Here is a 7,185-nt window from a genome sequence, read left to right as displayed (position 1 = left end):
TTCTTCAACGTCCTCCTAACTTGCTCTCTTCCCCCTCTTCCCTGAAAGAGTGCTCTTTTATTCATTTTGCTTTTTTTCCTCCACTATCTGTAGAATGCTGTACAATTCTATGCTTTTCTGCTTTAGAAAGTGAGTTAAAACCACTGTAAGGGAAGCAATTACTTTGGTGAAATCTAAATAGAGAGATTATGCAAGCAAAATGTAATTCTTAAGGATAAAGTGGGCCATGGATGAGATTTAATTGTGAAAAATAAGCATGCTTTCACCAAAATGAACTACTTCAGGCATAAAAAATTGAATCTTTGAATAAGTACTGATTTGGGCTGACAATGCTTGCCAATGTTGATCTTGGAAATTCTTGAGGTACCGTTTTGAGCTGATAGTTGTGTTCTATGGGCTGAGGTGCAAAGATTGGCCCCTTTATCTTAAGTACAATTTTCCTAGATTTTATTAAGTGCATTTTTAATTTTGATTGAGATTAAAGGAATGAACAATCAATTTCATCACAGAGCATTCTTATTCTTAAAATACATTGCTGTGTTATAAAATACTGAGTGTGCATATAAAATGTTTATGTTTAAAAGTTTTGAGGAGAAAAGAGGGTCTCTTTTCTTTAAGTAGCATTGCACGTTTTGCTTTTAATTGCATGCATGCTCAAGTACTCATTAATTTCAAATTCAGTTCATGGGCAAAATATATTTTCTGTACCTCTTTCTATAGGAACACCATTGGATGGTTATAATTCTGAGTATGTATCAAGTATAAATAACGGCAAGAGTAAATCCAACATACTTATCAAAGTAGAGGATTGCATTCTAGAACCTACTTTTTTGAATAATTTTCTGTAATTAAAATAATGAGTTTTTAAAAACTCTCTTTTATAGTCTTAATTTTGTAGTTAGGATGATTTTAAACAAATTATATAAGTTTTGGTTTTAGAAGTAGTTCAAAAACTATTCGTGATGGTTAAGGTGGCTGGATCCCACATAGCTGGCTATGTGGTTCAAGTTCTGGACCCAGGGGCTTGAAAAACATACTTGGTGCATGTGCATATGTGCCCAAAATTCCAAAAGGAGAATGGAGAAGGGATTGTGACATGGCCATCCCCCAAAGGGGAGTGGGTGGTTTCTCATCACCCTCATCCCTCTAGCAAGTAAAAAAACAAACTAACAATTTTTTTTCTCTCTGAGAAAAGCTTATATGAAGGGACTACAAAGAGTTGGTGGAAAATTGAATTCAAATAAGAGTTTATTTTGGTGCAAAAATTTTTGGAATCTATGTGTAGTTTTTCATAATATGCACTTTTCATGAACTTTTGGAAGACCCTTTGTATCATTTATACTTTTAAGCCTAACTTCTTGTTATGTTTTTTGTTACTAACATACTTGTTTTGGGTTTCAATCCACTTTCAAAGAAAATCTACTCTAGAGCTAAAATACTTCGTTAAAAATTTCTTAGGTTGGAGAATATGGCATGATAGAGAGAATTTCTTTCTGGTTACTCTGCTGTTCTTTTAAATATTTTACAGAACATTATGTATTACCTTACCAAAAATTAAATGGAAAAAATTTAAAAAAATTGTTTAGTAATCAGTAAAACATTTTATACATTTTAGTTTTTTTCTTTAACATAATTTTGTTTGCATACTCTCAAGAATGGAACTAAACAAATGTATGTCAGAGATTAGAGAGAAATGACAATTAAAGCATGCATTTATCTGTCTCCAGACATACCCTTGTTAACAATTGTTAACAATTGTCTAAATCTAAAATATTCTCAGATCTTAATCCAGAATGGCTAAATTTATTTTTATGGTTCACATGTTACTTGACAATAAAAGATATTTATGATTCTGAGAACTATTTGCTGTAGTTAGTGAAACTTTACCTTTCAGATAATTTAGATCAAACCATTAGGGAGCAATTAGGTCTTGTGTGTGTTTGGTTAAGTGATAGTGTTTTACTTTGGTGCTGGGCAGGGACTCCGTGACTGTGGAATGGTCTGTCCAAGGCCTGGCATAGGAGGGATTTATTCCATCTTAATCTGAAAATAAGACCAAAGTTTATTTCTTACTTCCATTGCATAATTACTAACATTGTGTAATTACTGACTTACTAAGAGGTAAGACACTTGTGGGACACAGATAAGGTTTATCATCTGTTGACGAGGATGTGTATGGTGGTCTCAACTGGGCTGGTCTGAGGTGTAAATCATGCCGGGTAAAGTCTCCTCACAATCTAAATGATGTATAGCGATTTAATGTACGAATAATAAAAAAAACCCAAAACATTGCATATATTGATGAATTGTTCTGCCTCTTTTCCTGCTCCTGAATATGACTTATGGTAAGAATGATATTCTAACAACAGAATTTTTGAAGGAAGAAAATTCCTTGTGCTTTAATGCAGCAATACTCAGTATTTTTGTCTGTGTTCCTTACTGATCTTAGTTCATAAATGCACACATTTCTATATACAGCTGATCGTAAGGTGTACAGAATTTTACGCATTACAAATGCCTCATTAGTTTAGTTTTCCACATTGTCGCATAGGCTTTAGAAGCGTCCTGTCAATTGACTGCAAATTTCTTGTCTTCCCATTATTTCTTTGGCTATTTTCCTATTGTTGAGCATTTAGGATTTTTCTAATGTTATATTTTTAAACTTATTGACATTTTTGAGCTAAAGGGAATGGACTTGTGGCAACTTTTAATGTGCATTACTAAATTCCTTTTCAAAAGATTGTACTGATTTACAATGCCAATGGAGTGTTTTACAAGTGTTATTTTCCAACCATGTAAGGATTATTTTATAGTTTATTACCACACATACATATCTCTCCCCCAATTCAGCAAAAAAAAAAAAAAAAAAAAAAATTTACTTGAGGGTGAAGTAGGACATAGAGGTATGTTTATGCAAGTATGTTTACTGTGACTAAGTTTCAGAGACTGAATTTTGCAGAGAGAATTTGGACACTCTCTCACTGAGAATACATAGAAAGAGACAAAAAAGCTCCAGGTCTTGAGTCTGGTGTTAATTCTAATCTGATAGCCCAATTCTGGAAGTGTTTTTTTTTTTTTTTTCTATCACAAACCCTATAAAGTGGAAATGTTGCCTTTCTGTTTCTGTGTCTGTCCATAAAGGGGATTGATGGCTATTGTTCCCACTGGTTTAATGACACATTGCCAAGTAAATATTCAATATGGAGTCGGTCAGGAGAGTTGTCTGTGAACCCTTCATGCACAGAGAAAATTTTGTTTCATGTTGCCAGTAGGGCAGGGAGGTTTGCCGTGTTGTCTTTCATAAAACAGACTGTGCTCTCACCCCTAGGAGCTGTTGTTTAGAGGTCTGTACAGTGAGTTTGCAAAGAGGTTTCTTGTTCATTGTGTGATGGTTACCCAACGTTGCACGGAACACAGGCAGGTTATTTCCTCACAGTGTTACACGACACGTATTTTAGATGGGTTAATGACTCAATTAGCGTCATGTAGAGCAGAACCCAAGCTGGGTACAAGTCTGTTTTCAAACCTAGTGCTGTGTTTCGAAATTTTATTACTGTTTTAGGCCACTTAACCGTTTATTTTATTTTATTTTATTTTATTTTTTTTGTGTTTGCCACTTAACTATTTTAAAACATGCCATCTGAGAGCAGTAATCTCTCAATGAGCACTCGCAGCACAATTGAAAGGAAAATAGGCCAGTCACCTTGCAGTGTGTCCAATGTAGACACTCAAATCCGGACATTGGGGATTTCTAGATTTATTATAACTTGTATTTCCTCCTGACTGCATTGCTCATGTGATCTGGTGGTCTCCTAATCCTGCCCCTGGACTCTCCAGGTGCACCCTCAGCATCCACTTGGTTAGTATGTGTCTTGGGTGGTACATTCCCCCAGCTCTGTGGAGCCTAGCACAGGCCTTGACAGTGGGTGAGTGAAAGGCCAACCTGCATGATGGATCCCGTCTTCGTCACTTTAGTTTCTTTTTGGCCAGCTACCTTCCTTAGACGAGTGCTTCTTTAAATGCTTTTTTATTGTGTGAAACTTTAAAAATCCTCTCTAAAAGGAATATTGCTAGGCCTCTTTTCATGTTAAAGTGGTTATCTCCACATTGTAGACAGGAAATCATGCTCAAAGAGAAGACCTTAAGAATTCTTCATGTAGCCATGTAGAGATCATAGCAGTTTAGATGCAGAAGGGACTTTCACAGTCGCCCAGTTCAGCCCCCTCGTGTTACAGACATGGAATCTAAGGCCTAGTGAATTCCCTAATATTGTAAAAAAGGTGGTGCAGTGTAGTTTATGTCTGGTGTGTGTGTGTGTGTGTGTGTGTGTGTGTTTTAAGTTTATTTCTTGAGAGTGAGAGAGAAAGAGAGGGACAGAGATAGGTGCCCCAGAAAGGGTCCTCACACTGTGAACCATCCCCAGCTTCCACAGCCTATATCATGGGCATGTGTTGAAGAGTCGGTGTGCACAAGGAGGTCCCAGAACTCAAACCAGGACTGGTGTGGTCCCAGGAACACAGAGCATTGCATTACACTGCACCACTATGGCTGACCCAGTCTACTGTCCATATTCCTTCACTGTGAGCATTTAGTGTTTACTTTTATTTTACAGAAGGGGAGCAGAGCAGACAAAAAGAAAATGCCTTAGTTCAGAAATCAGAGGCGAAAAATCATCTCTGGAGTGCCTTTCAATATAGAGTCCTTTATAGTAACACAGAAGTGAAAATCTATAAAATTAAGTTTATTCAATACATTAAAGTCTTAACTCACCAATATTTTTGTTCCCTTCTAGTACTACAGTAATTTGTTATGAGATTCTAAGTGATTTCTGAGTATTAAAGGAATGATATCATTTTAAAAGGGAATCTGGACCTTATGGTTTTATTTCACTTTAGTTATGAGCTTTTTAAATCTATTCAGCTAGAATAACTCTGTCCTGACAGAAGGTTGCTGCCATGGACTTTCCTGAGGTTACTTAACAAATTTTGACAACTTCCTTAATCTTGCATGAGTGTTTTTATTTCATCTGTTGCTAAAGAATTAGAGTTTATGAATTTTGATAACTGTACACACAATTTTTTTTTTAGAGGTTTTTGCTACAGGGCACATGCGCTCACCAGACAGACAGAGAGAGACAGAGAGACAGAAAGCGAGAAATCACCCCCCAGAGGGGATGGCCACACCGCAATCCCTTCTCCTCCATTTTCCTCTCGGGATCTTGGGCACGCACGCACACGCGCCTGGAGCGAATTTTAAGCCCCCAGGTCTGGGATGCGAACCACGGTCAACTACGTGGGAGTCCAGCAACATAGCCATTATGCTAAATGTTGGTCCCCTACACACAATTTTTGAACTATCAGGTTTCCTTAAACATTTGCTTTCTTTAAAACTAGGCTATCTGGCTTACATATAATGGTTGTACATCTTTAGGGAGTACAGTATGGTTTTTCAAAGCATGCATACAGTGGGTAATAATCAAATCAAGGATACACACATATTCGTCAACATTGAACTTTGCATTATGTTGTGTACATTTGATAATAGTTCTTCCAGGTATTTATTTTATGGGAGGTATATATTGAATTGTCAATAACATTTTTTACTCTGCATGGAAGTCTGATGACATGGTTTAAACTAAAATCTATATAATCCTTTGAATTTGGGTGCCAGGTTCTTGGAAGGAGGAGAGTGCTCCAGAGTGGTCTCCACGTCACTGGAAGAACCCCGAGGAGAGGATTTATTGCTTATGTTCTGATATGAAGAAATAGAACAGTAAAGCATCTTCTCTAAGCTTTCAAAATTCTATAGCAGTGTTTACAAGTAGGCTGGTAAAAATAACAGGAGTAGTTACCTTTCCAAGGTTCTACCCCATATACGCTCATGTTGTTACTATCCTTACAGTAAACTCCAAAGAGGTGCTCTGGTATTATCTTAAAAAATTACAGATGAGGAAATTGAGGTTTGGATAATGTTAACTTGCTCAAGGCCAGTCAACCAAGTTAATGGTGGAGCTGAAATCAAAGTGGACTCTTAACTCTTAACCCATGGCTGGCTTGTGTCTTCTCTTGCCTCCCATTTCTCCTACTTAATCAGCACACAGTGGGACTGCACATGAGCCAGGTTATTAAACAGCCCCTTTCTCTGACTTTGTCTTACTTCCCCCAACTGTGTTATGGGACAAACTGTAGTAGCAACTGGATGGACAATCTCAGGAGAACAGATTCTTCATTTCTCTGGGGTACACGTTGGCAACGTTTGGCTTCTCCACTGTGACCTGAGCAACCTGAGATCAGCCCCACAGTGAGAAAAGCCTGTTTCATTTCTTCTTTCACCAGACCCATCTGGACAGAGCAGGTGCAGGGCTGAGCTCTCAAAATAGAAGTCTGTTCCGCGAGACGTGGCACTATGGAAACCCCCTTTTCTCTTCACCTGTTTTTCAGATTAGTGAAGTGATGAGGGTCTATCCTTTCATCATAGCCTTTTCCTGACTTTTGTGTGACCTTTTGTCTGTCAAGCTGACCTCTGTCGTTTCATTTGAACAAGACACAGGACTTGTTCCTGTTATCCTCGAGTCACTCCCAGCTTTCATGTTCTGCGTCTATGTATCTCATCAGGGCTTGGATTTTGGAAGTCCCCATCCCTGGCTTGTTCAATTCCTCCAGAAGTATTATTTTAGCAGGGATATCTGGGACTGGGCTGGACTTGATGGTTGAAGCATATCATCCCACTGTCTTCATATCCTTCACCACTGAAAAGCTTGAATAAGTCCTGATATATGTGCTTAGTATCACAGAAAACAATAGATAATTTAATATCAGGGAGCATTATTTTTATGACAGCTTTTTTTTTTTTTTTTTGCCTAGCAATTAAAGATGCTTTTCTCTTCACCTGTTTTTCAGATTAGTGAAGTGATGAGGGTCTATCCTTTCATCATAGCCTTTTCCTGACTTTTGTGTGACCTTTTGTCTGTCAAGCTGACCTCTGTCGTTTCATTTGAACAAGACACAGGACTTGTTCCTGTTATCCTCGAGTCACTCCCAGCTTTCATGTTCTGCGTCTATGTATCTCATCAGGGCTTGGATTTTGGAAGTCCCCATCCCTGGCTTGTTCAATTCCTCCAGAAGTATTATTTTAGCAGGGATATCTGGGACTGGGCTGGACTTGATGGTTGAAGCATATCATCCC

The sequence above is a fragment of the Tupaia chinensis genome, unplaced genomic scaffold, assembly GCF_000334495.1.
Source record: "Tupaia chinensis unplaced genomic scaffold, TupChi_1.0 Scaffold145741_1, whole genome shotgun sequence".
NCBI lineage: Eukaryota > Metazoa > Chordata > Mammalia > Scandentia > Tupaiidae > Tupaia > Tupaia belangeri.
Note: the sequence above shows the minus strand (reverse complement) of the source record.